This window comes from Larimichthys crocea, chromosome XXIII (assembly GCF_000972845.2).
Source record: "Larimichthys crocea isolate SSNF chromosome XXIII, L_crocea_2.0, whole genome shotgun sequence".
In the NCBI taxonomy this organism is placed as follows: domain Eukaryota; kingdom Metazoa; phylum Chordata; class Actinopteri; family Sciaenidae; genus Larimichthys; species Larimichthys crocea.
The window spans coordinates 8,730,480-8,745,678 of NC_040033.1; the positions used below are offsets into that span (position 1 = coordinate 8,730,480).

Below are 15,199 nucleotides of genomic sequence, written 5' to 3' on the forward strand. Positions count from 1 at the left end.
CCATGTAGCTATAGCTAGCGATAAATAGCATAGCAAGATATTAGCCTTTAGCCTGTAGCCATTAGCCTCAAACTCTAACTAGTATAAGTTAATTATTGATTAATTAAAATGCACCTTGGGGTCCTCACTTTACAGTTTATTTTCCCACTTTCCATTTCAAATACAAACTATTTTATTATTGTTGATTTCAGAGTTGAATTATGAACAATGTAGCTAGTTCTATAGCGATAGCCACATATTAGCCTTTAGCCTGTAGCCATTAGCCTTTAACCTCAACATACAGCTAGTGATAGCCTATACTAGTAGTACTACTAGTATTATCTTTTAGCCTGTACAGCATTATGTATACAAAAACTATTTTATTGTTGATTTCAGTGCTGAATTATGAACCATGTAGCTATAGCTAGCGATAGATATTAGCCTTTAGCCTGTAGCTGTTAGCCGCTAGTTACAGGGTTCCCACACCTTTTTCATGAACAAATTCAAGCACTTTTCAAGCACCAGTTTTTTCATTTTTCCAGCACCTTTAAATAGGTAGCCTACTAGTTGTGTTTGCCATGATGGTCATGGGAAGCGCAGCGGTGCCACTGTATGGCATAATAATATGGGTCTAATTAGCATTATTTCATATGGTGGTAGATTGACTGTTTTGATTTTTAACTAATTGTGAATTGGCTTGTATTCTCAGCTTGTGAGCGGTGTATTGTGTAACTACCATAGCGCAATAACAGTGACAAATAGACATCACACAAATTTCAAGCATTTTCACAACCTTGAAAACACTGAATTGAAATTCAAGCATTTTCAAGGAATTCAAGCACCCGTGGGAACCCTGTAGTTAGCACAGGTGGGGGGAGTCCTCATTCATATTTTCCTGTTGTAATTCATACACAACAACAGAAGTAGCACTTATAATGGTAAAGATATATATTTTTTAATTTTTTATTTTAAAGTGTGGTAGCTACAGTCTCCACAGTGTTTAGTGTTGAACTTGGATGACTTCAGGAGGATCCAGAGTCAGACAGCAGTCAGACTCCATGTCGGACTTTCCCTCTCTCCGCTCATGTGAAGCGCTGTTTCATACGTTCAGTGATGCCTCTGCAGCCCACAGACAGAGCGACACAGGAAGATACTACAGTGTGTGGGACCGTACCGTCCAAGTGACGTCCTATATGATCAAACCTGACTTGTTATCTCACCGAAGCAAAGACGCAATTTCAGCTAAAAAAGAAAAAAACAGAGGATTTACTCTGGAGACGATTCTCGGACGACCACTCTCCTGTGTTGACAAGGTAAGGGGGGCAAATGCGCAAATTGTTGTTTTTTTTTCTCCCGGTTTCATTCATTCTGCAGGGTGAATTTGTTTTGCACTTGTCATCACTTAAAACAGACGCATCTGTTTTATCCCAAACATGCCACTTTTTTTTTTTGTCTTGAATGTGCAGCCCTTGAGCGTCATGTTGTCAGATTGTGCATGAATCTGCATTGATTGTGCACATTTCCATAACTTTCTCATAAACACGCACACTTAAAGGAATTAGGTAATTCGTTTTGGCAAAGTTGTTACACTGCAATTTCCCAGTCTTGTGACACCCTGTCCATACCACTTGCCGTAAAGTGATAATGAGGCAAGGGTAAAATATCCAATCACCCTGTCCGTGCGCCTTGACGGAATAACCGCGTATGCAATTGCGTCTTTGGCATATTAATATGCGGATAAGATGCAATATTTTGCCTCATTTTGCTGTTTAACTGGAGAAATCCGAGCAGACTGCAGCCACTTGTAGGGCCAGGGCACAGTAATGACCATCAGAACATGTGCCATCATATCACTCTTTGGCTTTGAGGTGTTAATCTGACCACATCCTTTTTTCTTATTATACCCTCTCCACTGATGGCTACTTGGGGGCCACCATGCCTCATTTAAATAGCCATGTCAATCAGCTCTATGGGTTCATTCAGCCTCTTTAGTTCACCCAGTCTCCTTGGAAATTGGCTCAGTGCAAGCATGTGGTCTGCACTAGACACCACTGCTCCACACTGAATGTGATCCCAGTCATTAAAAACACTCACTGCCACAAGTAGTAGTAGCCCGTGGATCAGTCGGCATAAACGAACAACATCACATCTGTAAATTAGCCTCCAGACTAACTCCAGCTGCGGCGTGAATGGATCACTTGTCTGATGTAAACCAGTTGGTCTAACCAGAATAAAGCTGTGTTAATGGCTCCTGGTGTAGATGGAAAATTACATGCTATTAGAATACACTCTGTAATTATTGTTATGTGTGTGTGTGTGAGAGAGAGAAAGAGAGGGCATTGGGCCAATCGAAGGAAAAAAATGCTGTTGTTATTCTGACTCCCGCTGATGTGAGGCAAGATTCAAGGACGACAGGAAGGGATCAAGGCTATGAGGTCAACAAAGTCTACCCCGAATGAATTTAGCATTTAAATAATGCAGTGATGAGAATATTGGCTGAATATTGACTCCAGATTTGAGGTAATATGCTTCAGAATAAGTCCAATATTTAATCATTTCCACCGTCTTCTCTTTATCTTCTTTTTCTTGCCTACTCCAAGTGAAAGCCGCTGCAAGGCAGCACAGTCTCTTATCTCAAAGAAGCAGCTAACAGCCCCCCCCCACAATCTGTTGATCTTCCTTCGGTGCCTTTTGTCACTTCCTTAAACCATAAAACGTGCATGCATTTCCTTGTTAAACACGAGCCCCCCAGCGTCTGTTCCCATCTTCCCGTTCCCTTCCCAGTTCCCACCGCCACTACACTCCACCTCCCCCCATTAGAGACCCTCCGGATTTTGCTCGTGTGACTGACTGCAGTGGCTTCATACGACTGTGGATGGACTGATCATTAGCTGCCTTTCTTCTTTGCCTGTCAGATAACGATAGACTCTGTTGAACTCTCAAGCCTTTTGTCTTAATACCGCTATCTGGCTGTGGGAAGCGTCCTCCAGCCACAATTTGTGGTTATTTTGTGACCGTCTCTGGAACACAATGTCAATTAGCAGAGGGCTTATCCTGCTCACCGCCTGTGTCGCGCTGTTGTTGAACTAAGCAGTGCCACTTTAGTTAAAACACGATGAGATCTGCTCTGCTACAAAATACCTGTAAACACCGCCTCAGCCGCTTGCTTTCCCCCCAAGCTGCCTGTGGAATATTAAGGATGCTTTCGAGGGGGTGGGGTGGGGGGGGTGGAGAAGATAAGGGCTGCTGTATATTTTTCACACTTCTCCCATAATCAAGCAAGCCTCCCTGCTTTGCTGTGTTAATTATGCAGATAATGCTGTCCCGATGTAAATGTGTCATGGCACGCACACGGCCCAAATGGCCCTTGTTTGTGTTTGTTTTGAGCTCGTTCTTTCGAAGACGTGGAACCCTGAGAATTAAAAGGAGCATCAGATTTGAGCAGCCTGAAGGACAGAAGGAGGCTTAGACTACCAGTGGCACAAATATTGCTTTCTAACAGCCCGAGAGTTTACAGTAAAAAAATAAAGGATGATGATGGCAAAAGATGATTTTTTTTTTTTTTTTTTTTTTACAACACACAGTGATGACCGTTATTCATAACTTGTCCCCCCTCAGGTTTTATTAGGGAAGGCCAAAAGAAGTGACAATCCTGTTGTAATGATGGTTGTGGATGACAGCAATGATGAGTCAGCTATAGCTGTATTCTCTGATGTACTGTAGTTCCAGGCGGTGTTCTTTCCTTTCTTGAATTTTAATTACTCTGCACTGTTCTACCGAGCAGAGCCGCCCGTCCGGTCTAACTACAGTATGTCTTGTTACTTTTTCAGCAGTTCACTTATGACAGCAGGACATCTCCTGTTTCCAAGGTATCTCTCTCTCTCTCTCTCTCTCTCTCTCTCTCGTACCAATAAGACTTACTAGTTTGGCTTGAGGGGGACTCTTCAAGCAGTCCTGCACTAGCCCTGTAATCTTAGCCTGTGCACTCTCCAGCGCACTTAGCTGCTGAGATTGGTCATACGGGAGCCGTCAGCAGTCCAATTTAATTTCTTCTCTTTCTTCTCTCAGAAAGCAAGGAAGAAGTATCTGTGTGCTACCTCAGTGGAGACCCGTGTGGTTTTGTACTCAAACTGTGAGGGTTCAAGAGGAACTTCTTTTATAAAAGCTTGTATTCGCCAAAGACTGAGGTGTGTGTGTGTGTGTGTGTGTGCCACTGCTTATAACAGAAACAGGCCTCGCTGTACCCGGGCAGATTGTTACTCACACTGAATGAGCATTCAGTGCTCAAATAAATTTACTAATCCCGCTCCTCTGAGATGATCTTCCTTCTGAGGAGTTTTAGGCTGGGAGAGAAAAAAAAAAATCACTTTCTGCTCCATTTGATTTAATAACTTTAAAAAAAAATCCTTCTCCCCCTTGAATGTCAGCAGTCGCCATAACATGTTCGTTTATTTATTTAATTGACAGATATAGGTGGTAGAGTGTCAGGGGTAGAGGTCAAACCCATTACACTGATATTGTGCTGCAACTGAAGCATGAGGCAAAGTCTATTGCACTTACTGATGATGTCACTTTGCTGTACATACAGCGTGCTGCCGAGGGATTTCTGTGTGTGCGGCAGCATTTAAGTCACAGCTATTGAATGTCTGATGAAGTCTGTTGTTTACCATTACAGCTTCATGCCTGCAGGACTCATTACAGTCTTCGCCTCGGGGCTTTCTCTCTGTGTTGATAACGCGTGTTCCATCGGCGCACATTATAAAAACACAGTGCGTCTTATCGCACTGACATCCCTCCGTGAGCCTTCCGTCTTGTCCCTCTTTTATTCGTGAGGAGGTGCTAACGGCCTTATCTGTCTCACCCTTTTTTTTTTTGTCTCGTCACAGCGGGTACCGTTCCATGTGTGACGCCATTCATGCCGCAGCTCTGTTGAAATGCATCCGGTGTGATAGCCTGCATTTGCCTTTCATCAGAAACTGGGGCACTCATTTGTAAATATAAAGACATACTGTAGACCTGCATTTGCCAGGGGACAATGTCAATTCTGGTGGGAGAGCAAAGGGAAAAGGGGGGAAGAGAGGCATGTTTGTACGCCTTCCAGCTATTGGAGCATGCTCCGACTGTGAAAGGCCACTGCCATTGTTGGGTAACATAATCCACCAGGGAGGCCTTTGGCCAGACACTGGGGAGGACTGCCTGTACACACTCTCCCTCTCTCTCTAAGTACAGATGCATATCCCTTTCTGTGCTGGAATCAGCTGCTGAATACTAAGCAATTTTCAAGTGTTACTGAACTTGTGTGTGTGTGTGTGTGTGTCGGGTGATAGTGCACACATCCCGGCATTGTTGTCAATGTGAACACAAACTCTCTGCTAGCTGCCTGGCTTGTTTAAACACTCTTATTGATAGCTGTATATTCTGATATTCTCCGCAGATGGCGAGGGGCTGAACTGAGAAATATGGACAAACAAATACCTCCTCTGGGAGAAAAAGAGAGATAACTCTCACTCTGGATGGTCTTAATGAAGTATGGTGGTGTTTGTGTTTGTCATCTGCAGAACTGATAGCAACAGTAATGTGTTTGTGAGCAGCAGATTTGTGGTTTAATAGTGTGGTGGCTCGCACTGGATTATACGCAGACTCATGCTTGAGTATCGGATTGCTTGCAATCTAATAAGTATAGACACTGTGTCCCATCATGGAGACAGATAGACTGTAGTAGGCTGTGTGCATGAATGTAGGCTGCATAAACACATGCAACCTGCTTCTGATTGCCCAATCAATTATCCGCTGTTTATTTTCTCACTTTTGAGGATTATGGCAATGCATATTTTAGTTTGTAAAGCCTGCTGTGGTTATTTAATACATACAACACTGAAAATTGCCGCTTAATCTCATTCTGACTGAGCTATTCTGATTAATGCTGAAGATTAACAAGCATACAGTTATTATGTGCAAGGCAATTAGTGAGAAAATGGGGAGAAACAGTAAAAATAAAACATTATTTTCATTATTGTTATATGTGTGTAGGGTACTGCTCTGGATAATTACCATATGTGGAATAGACTGGTGCCTATTCTTCTTCCGAACCACTCCACGTCTCTTTATTTTGTTGGCATTCCAGTTTTTTTCCCCACAGATTTCAAGATCATGAAGTAGACATTACTAATAGTGAGTAGAAATAAATTAAAATGTAAATAGATGACAGAAATTGGAGACCTGGCGAACAACAGAATTAAATAAAAATCCCATATACAAGAGCTTCTTAGCAATGAATGATATCTTATAGTAAATATCATTTCAGTCTTCAAATCTGGAGCTTAAGCTATTTTTAATGCCTTAAAATAACTCCGAGCTGCAATCAGAACCACTATAAATGCTGGAAATGCATTCTGTATTAGAGATCAGGAGTCAGGGGAATTGGTGAACTAAACCGTCCACCCAGGACAAGCAAAACATTGACCCAGAATGACCTGACTGTGCTACGTTCCCATGTGAAATGTAGTGTAGTTCCTCCATTCATATGTCTAACCTTCTAACCTCATAAAAAGGTCACATGTTCAACTGAAACCCCTCGTTACGTCTGTGAAGACTCTGCAGAGACGTATTTCTTCAGTTCAAATAGCGATGGTTTTTTAATTATAAAGCACTCATGCCTCTAAAATCCCAACATGCTACCATCATGAATACTCCTAAACAGAGTTTTCTCCTTTTAATTCCAAACATCATTTATACACTAATCTAAAGATCTGAAAAGCCAGTGGCAGTATTGATGCTAATGTCTTTGTGCCACAGTCTTTTAGCATGTGTACACAGTAAAGCCAGAGACTCTCATTTGCATGCAGAATGAAGCTTTAGGAAAGTCCACTAGACTGACAGCGAGGAGATAAGGGGACGACGCCTCTTTGGAGAAGATTTTGACAAGATCTTAGTATTTTGGCAGGAGGCACTAAAGATTATGGTATCCATGGAACAGTGTAAAGTCATGCTGAGTAGTGTGTGTGTGTGTGTATGTCCTTTACCATATAATAATTTAAGACTTCATTTTAGACCACATTTATATTCTGGTATTACTTTTTGACCAAGTAATAGGCATTTTTATAATCCGTGAAAAGCTTTTTACAGCATAAATTGCTTGTTATCGAACAGATAGGCACTCATGACTTTTATAGTGTCGCCATTGTCTAGACAGGATAATAGCTTCCGTTATCATCCCAACATTTTAAAAACGGTGTCTCATTCCTGAGGCGTCTACATAAATTATTTCATAGGGGGGATAATGTTTTTGCTGTGATCGTCAGCAGTCTGAGAGATGGGATGATCGTTGGAACAGGAATGGGCCACAATCATGTCAACCTGTTTAACCTCCGCACGGCGCAGGTGTCACATCCTGTAGTAACAAATTATTGTGACATTTTCACTGCTCCCGGAGACTGATGAGGGATTGTGCAAATCAGGAAACGGATGCAAGAGAACTCCTCCTTTTAGTTGAGCTGACTTCAAAAGCAGCATAGATGTGCCTTCATTGGTTTAGAGCCCCTACTTAGGATCAGGTTTGTTTGCCGCTGATTCAGATTTCCGATATCTATGAGCTATATCGGCAGATACATGACTGATACTGGTGATTTGTTTTGGTATAGCAGAAATCACATCTTAGTCTTTGTTATGGCTCAAAAAATTGACCGACTTGAACCAAAGCACCTGCAGATTAATTCCATACCGGTATGTTATGATCCATTAAAGTAAGACAGATGAATAAAACCCTGTTTCCGTTAGCTACGCCATCGTCGTGACTGGAAGGGTGCCTGTTGTATGTTGTCGCTCTGCGTCTGCGAGGCCAAGAGCTGCTAGTAAACAAAGAAACTGTGCGCCAGCAATCAATTTTGGTCTGGGCATCCCTAATTCCTTCATTATTTGGGAAAGAGTGGGTAGGATAAGGTGACCTTGAGTGTTACAAACTAGAAATAAGTGCTTTAAAGATTCCAGATTTGTGGCTGGCACCGTGGCTGGTTTATCTTTTCTCATTTCATCCTGCAATATTTAAAACTGATTGCCAGTGTTAACCTCGGCGGGAAATGCATTAAGTTTACCACCCCATGTTTCAATAGCCGGATGCTTTTTTAACGTGAAGCAGCGGCAGCTCTGCAAAATGTTGGATTTGCATTAGCAGCAACATAATACAGCTCTGACACAGTGTTATGAAAGTAAACATGAACAGGCTGATATCAATTAGATAAAATTACAATCAGTAATGCTGGATTACACGCTGCATCCCGGTGAATCTCTTGTGCATAGTCAAACGATTTGAATGGCAGACTCCGCCACTGACGATGAAGAACATGATATGAAGAGATGATATGAGAATGTAAATACATTAAATGGCTCTCGCAGAAAAAATGCAGACCTTAAATAGTATCAGCTCTCGTATTTACTCACATCAAATTTTTCCTCGTATCATATTTTCCCCTGAAATGTGAAGCAGCTTGTTTGTCGCACTGTCAGTTTGGTGAGGATTGGCTCAGTGGGGGCAGTGAGGGGGCTTCTCCTGACCCTGCCAGCATCCCTCCATGCCACAGCTCTGTTCAGTGCCCTGTAGCAGGTGGTCTGGCTGCCTCTCAGCGCCTGTGACAGGAGAAGGAGGCTGACGATGAATCAGGGGCATGACGAAGATCTCCCCAACACTGACTCCTCTCTGAGTCGCCAGGCACTGTCACACATTTAGAGATTGTGTGATCACAGTTACATTCGGCCATTTTAAAGCTCATAGGCAAGTGTGGTTCCACAAAGCTTGTGCACATTACTGATCCACGGGGCTGGGTTTTATACGACTCTTGCTAATAATATTCTTTTATTGAAACTCTGTCATTCTATAACTCCGTATTTAGTGTCCCGTAAATGAATTTAATATTCCGTAGCTTTCCTTCAGCACAGAATACACAGCATATCATGTGCCTGTCGGAGTCTCCGTGGGAGGTCCACGCTGTCATGTGACCCGACATCAAGGAAAGCCTTTACGATCGCAGCTCCCGTTTATTTAAAGCGAGGAGATTTATTTTAGAGCTCATTACACAAGCTACGCTGTGAAAGGTACAGCTCTAAATGGAATGGAAGAGCCTATTTGTAAATGTCCGCATGTGGTAGGCTTTAAGTGCCCGGCTGAGAGATGAATAGAGGCGATACGCAAGAGAGGGTGATTTAGACAATGGGTAGTTTAAATGGTAGATATTTTGTGATGACAGCCTTTAATTGATCTCATCACTTTTGAATGGGTTTTTATTGAGCTCATCTAAATGCCGACAGCACTCTGTCACTTCAGTGGAAGTAATAGTTTAAAGGAAGACCTGTGTGGTCTGTATGTCAGAGCAGGATTTTCTTGCCTTACATGCTCGGTACATGCGCTCACTTTGATCCAATCTCTGGCAATAATAAAGACCTGCATGAGGTAGTAGGAAGGTTTGACTGAGTTGTTTTAGATCCAAAATGGCATCAACACTGACTGAAAGCCCCCTCATGTTCCTGACTTTAATTGAGAGAGAGCCCCTCAAGCGTACTGCCAATCTTCCCAGTAGAAGAAACCCTACAGGGAACTTTTCCTGCAGCGAAATGTTGAACTACTCATCGTCCTTCTGTGCCAGCGCAGAGTGCTCGCAGCTCTTCTATCTCCTCCTGTTGAGAGAGAGTATCAGCCTCTATTCTTTTAAAGAACATAAATAATGTGATTTACATTTGAGTGGTGAGTTATATATACACAAAGAGTGTATTTGTCCTGTTATATGTGTATATAGTACATGCAGTAATCTTGCTATGGTTGCATGGTCCATAGGATTAATTTGGATTAGCAAAGCTATCCAGTTTCCCATGACAGCAATAATTAATAATCATGAGTCCTGTTGGGAACATGTGGAAGTGACGGCGCCACTTTTTTGACCTGACACCTAAAATAATTGATAAAGAAAGAGGTAGCGGTGGTGGGGAGGTGGTATCCAGATGCAATCACAACATACGCTGGAGTTTTATATAGGGCCCGTGTACTGTGGAATGCCCATGTGAGGAAAGGCAGGGCCCTAAAACTCTGCCAGATTTCATTTCACGCTCTGCAGAGCACAGCCTCTGAGACGGTGACATTTACATGGCCCTCTATACCACCGCCACTTGCTGCAGGCCCAAGGCGCTGGCTAAATCAGGCACAAGGGCCAATGAATGAGGAGGAAATGCGGGCAGGAGAACAAGTAGAAGACGACTAACGCAGTGTTCCTAAAGGAGGAATATGCAATGTCCAATATATAACTACTGAAGTGATAATTCAACACATTTGTCCCTGTATGATCGCTAAGATGCTACTAGATTGGTTATGGCTGCTCTGTGCAGCACATAAACAAAGCCCACAAACTACAGGAATAGTACTGTATGTGCGGCAGTAGTGTTGACTGTTTGTGTGGGGGAGGAGACCATTGTTCAGTCAGCAAGACCAGCTTTTCCAGGGATTAGCTGCTCCAAAGATCAACTGGTCATCTCCTAACCAAAAGGTCACTGGGCTAGTTTGAATGCTAGTTAACCTCCTCCTGCCCGACTTCAACATACTCACTCTGTCTCTCACTAATCCAGTTGGATCTCCACCTCTAGAAGCTTACCGCTTCACTACAGCCAACATGAGTAGTTCAATCCTTACTCAGCTCCACATTGGCTCTTTTCTCCTTGATGGCGTTCCCCCCCCGTAAGAGGTTTCCCAGTAGGTTGAAATAAACATGCAGAGCAGCTGCATACGCTGAAATGTTTCTGGCTGCTTTCAAAGGAAACCCTTTGGCAACAGGAGATCGTTTCTTCCTCTGAAACCATTACAGGCTGCTTTCACAGGTCTTCCAGTAAGCTCCTGAAATTGTGTAAAGACAATGCACATTTGCCTTTATATAATAACTGCACAGAGCAACTTGGGCAGCATCTCCTCATGGTGTAACATCTGAGAGTATCCTGCTGTGGAGCCAGTATGGCACAAATTCCCTGCTACTCTCCTGGCTTTCATTTCTGTTTTTGTTCCCTGGTAAGTCACTTTGCTGTGATATTTTTTTCCCAGGTGGTGTGAAACTATAAAGCCGTACTGTATGTGTAAACACATCAAGTCAGAGTGTACTGGGAGTCAACTCGAAAAGCTGTGGATGTGTACATGACAGGCCTTTCATTGTCGGCGGAAATATTTCATTTAAGTTACAACATAACTCACTAAAATGTCAAAGCCATAACTGTTACTGCAATATGATCAGATGTAGTAGGGGAAGAGGCAGATGGACATAATGACGGCAGTAGCTCGAGAGCAGGTGGAGGTCAGCATCGCTACCACGCAGTCTTAACCGGTCTCTTCGTCACGGTGCAGTGAATCAATACGGCTGTCAAGCGGATGAGTCTGCACTGCTAGTCCATTACAAAGTGGTAAATCTAGCTATAGCGCTTACTAACTGCCATAATGAGGTGGTAACAAAGTTATGGAATCATTAGTGAGCATGTGTCCCGGCAGGACGGGAGAGGGAAAGCAAGCTTAGGGAGGTTACAGCATGACAGATGGTGACTGTATGTGTGTGTGTGTCAGTGTGTGAATGAGTGAATGCTCGGTGCTGGTGCTCAGGGTTGTTTTTGTACTGAAACAAGTAAAAATAAAGACCAAATGTGGTATTTTAGTAAGTATACTGATGATAGCTGGGCATTGTTTTGTCTTCATGGCAGTCTTAGTTCATGAGGAGGGTTACTTCTGACAGCAACATGATTATTGAGGATAATGAGGATTATTTTTTAGTAGCCCTTTTGCCATCCTGGATATATTATCAGTGGTTTTATATCGAATATCCTTTCATTGTTTACCACAATCTGCCATATCATCTGTCCTCATTCAGTATAGCTGGATTCAAGGCACCCTAATCATCATTTTCTGAGTAATAATTCAAATGGAACTAAACCAAATGTCATGTTTGCATTAATTCCTGGATTATCTCTTGGTTTATAGACCAAATCATTTGTCAAATTAAGTCTATACGGATTACAGAAAGCCAGCTAACAAACTGACCGTCATCAGCATTGTTTTCATGGTTTTCACGACACCAGTCCATAAAACGTGTCAATGAAGTGCGGCGTAAAAAAAAAATAAACGCGCCTCCATGTGCGGCGTTTTTAAGTTCAGCCATAAATCACCAGGTTGCCGAGAGAAAAAGGGAAGAGCGGAGGCAGAGGAAGGAGGGGCCGAAACTGTGGTAACATGCCAAAACTTGACCGATGCCAAGGTGGCAGGGATGGAAGAGGTAGGAGGGAGAGAGAGAGAGAGGGGATGAGAGGGAAAAACCTTCCTTTCAATTTAATAACCTGCATGGATGGACAGAACCCTATTCATGGCGAATCATCCACTCCATGATGCTCCTGCATTCAGTTTTGTTTTTCTCACAGCTAGCATTGTTAGAGATATTAAGGCTTATTCTTCTAGTTTCGCCAAAACAACATTTTCTGTTTATTTTTGCACAGCTCGAAAAAAACTACTTCCATACAGACAAAAATAGCTCAAACTAAGCAACAGTCCACTGTGAGTAAATCACCACAATTTGGGGTAATTGTTGTTAAAAGTTGTTCATGCTTTATGTACAGTAGATCACTACTGTCATTTGGCACCCACAGGAAGAAAGCAAAATTGATCACGTCATTTTTTGGTAACTAAAAAGATGATTAGAGATCTAAACTAGATGCAGTCGGGTAAATCAAACGTGACTCTGAACAACGCTGTTGTTCTTTTAAAAAGAAAAACGGAAATCCTTCTGGCACTTTGTTTTTGCTGACCTGCCTTGCCAGAGATTGACTTTTTAAAATAATTGTCACCTCAAAGTGTGAAACTTGCACTTTCGCAAGACCAGCTTTTCTTAAAAACGTTTTCCACCTGCAGAGGAGTCCAGGAGGGGGGAATGAATCAGCAGACCCCTCCGTTGACGTCGCCTTCATTTTGCCTCTTCTCCTCTCTTGACCTCCACACCCACTCTTTTGTGACAGAGGAATTTAGTGTCTGGATTTATTAGTAATTTAATTAGCGGGGGAAGAAAAAGGTCACAAGCGCGAGAGATCTTTGCACATGTGTGATAGAGAGAGTTCTTTGCTAATTGAGCACAAAATGGACAGACAGCTGGAGGTCAGGCATCAGTCTGGCCCTGTGCGCTGAGTTATGGGACTCTTTTGGAATTAGCCGGCTTCCCGTCACGTTATTGGTCGACACTTTTTTCAGGTCACCCACGTACGCCCGCATTCTCGCTGAGAGCCTTTTTCAGGGACATGCCATTTTTAGTATAGATAATCTAGATATACATAATAAAAGTGGTTTTGGATTGAATTTAGGACAGCAGATTTGCGGGGAGATCAAAATATGTTTTTGGCTGAAACTAAGCGATGGTGTGTGTGTGTGTGTGTGTGTGTGTGTGTGTGTGTGTGTGTGTGTGTGTGTGTGTGCGTGTGCGTGTGTGTGACAGAGAGAGAGAGAGCGACAGAGAAAGATGAATGAATACCCTCTAAGCTGCAAGTTAGTGCAACTTGGTGGATGACTTCAGCACCACGGACAGCGCCCCATGCTTCATGCGTACCACAATGCTCTTTTATCTGTATCGCTACCCTCCATCTGTTCCGACGCGCTCACACACACTCACTCACACACACACATTCAAAAGCCAACGACTGTTTATAGATTAATGAACGTGGAAGCGCAGCAAAGATCTGAGGAGCAAGTCTCTGTGATAAGCTCAGGCAAACACAAAGTTTGCAGCCTGCAAAAGGAGCCCGGCTTAATTTAGCATTACCTGTTAGTGTGTCTGTTTGTTTCCACAGCTGGCTTTGACAGCTCGTAAGTTGACACAAGCCCTTCATATAAAAAAGGTTTGTTTGATTCTTGGCGTTGCTTTATGTGTGCAAAAATAGAATGATAAAATAGAGACTGTATTGTAATGTTTCCAGTAGTATATAGATGGTTTCTGAAGCCTCAGTTTGAAATGTTCCACTATGGCTCCATAATCCTTTACATGAAAGGATGCTTGTCTCCTTTCACCTCTAGCGTATCTCGGCTGGCAGTTTTGGTTCAGAAAGGGTGCCTGTTTGAGCGATTGTGATGTTTACCACCAGCTCCTGTGTAGGCACTGTCCAGCGTTGCATGGAGGTAAGATGTAAAAGATCAAACAAGCGCACCCACCTGACAACGCTGAGAGGATCTGGGAAGTTGATGCAAGCCCACTGTAATTGAATATAAATTTCCATCTCACTAACTTCCCCCCCGTCTCCATTCAGACAGGCATTTCATTGAACTTCACAGTGTGGATAAAACGGATCTGGCCTGGATTATACTTGAAAAAGTTCTGGTGTCCTTCTGCGAAATTCTTGTCTTGTTTTCGTGTTTGTCACATCAACTAGAGGAACGAGTGGAAAATGCAAACAGGCACCTATTTTACGCGATCAGAAAGCGAACCAATTAACGGCATTGAGATGCATCTAATGCATTACGGACAGCAAGCCTTTGTAGTGTAATTAGCAAGTTGTCGAGAAGAGGATGCTGTTTCTTTTCTTTTTTTTTTCCCTTCTCTCCTCTCTAAATGCTTTCCACACTGCCAGGCAGGCAGACAGACAGCGAAAGCCTGCGTGTCGAAAGCATGAAATACTGGCATCTGTGAGGACACCCAAATCTCCTTGGCGGTTTTGGCAGAGTGAGAGAGGGGAGTGCACAGGCAGCAGAAAATGGCTTAGTCAGGGTCATCACTAGCCAATAGCTTTGGATAGCTGTGACAAGCCAGGGCAGTTTCTCAGGCTCCAATAAGCTAAGTGAGAAAAAGATCTTCTTGACGCCATGTTACCAACAGATACTTTTCTCACGGTCTTTATCGGCCATAATTATCATACATTTTCTGGAGTGCTTCTGATTGTAGCGTTTGCATGACACCTACAGAAGCTTTCAGCAGCAAGAACGGTGAAGTCCGACTGTAACTAAATAGATTTTTTTACAGACATGCTTTGTAAATCTTCTTGGGAAAGAATCTATACCTTTCTTTTTAAAAGGGAGAAATTTGTTTTATATATATAATTAGTCTTTTTGATTAGAACGTCCACTCTCTTATCTGTGCATACAGATTGTCTGTCTTGTCTACACAGACAGCGAAATGCTTTGAAACCATCATTGTTCTTTAATACAGGCAGACAGCAGACTGCAACATGACACATATAA

The 15,199-nt window shown here is 42.8% G+C and overlaps 1 protein-coding gene across 2 annotated transcripts in view; it reads left to right on the plus strand.

Moving 5' to 3' along the window:
- The first annotated feature begins 977 nt into the window (after nucleotides 1–977).
- The window catches only part of dlgap1b (discs, large (Drosophila) homolog-associated protein 1b), an 87,550-nt gene continuing 73,328 nt past the window's right edge, over nucleotides 978–15,199 (plus strand). The window contains exon 1 of one of the 2 annotated variants that reach the window (XM_010740877.3): nucleotides 978–1,292. The gene's annotated coding sequence lies outside the window, so the exon portion shown is untranslated. The remainder of the gene's footprint in view (nucleotides 1,293–15,199) is intronic. The other variant, XM_027274127.1, reaches the window with a different exon arrangement.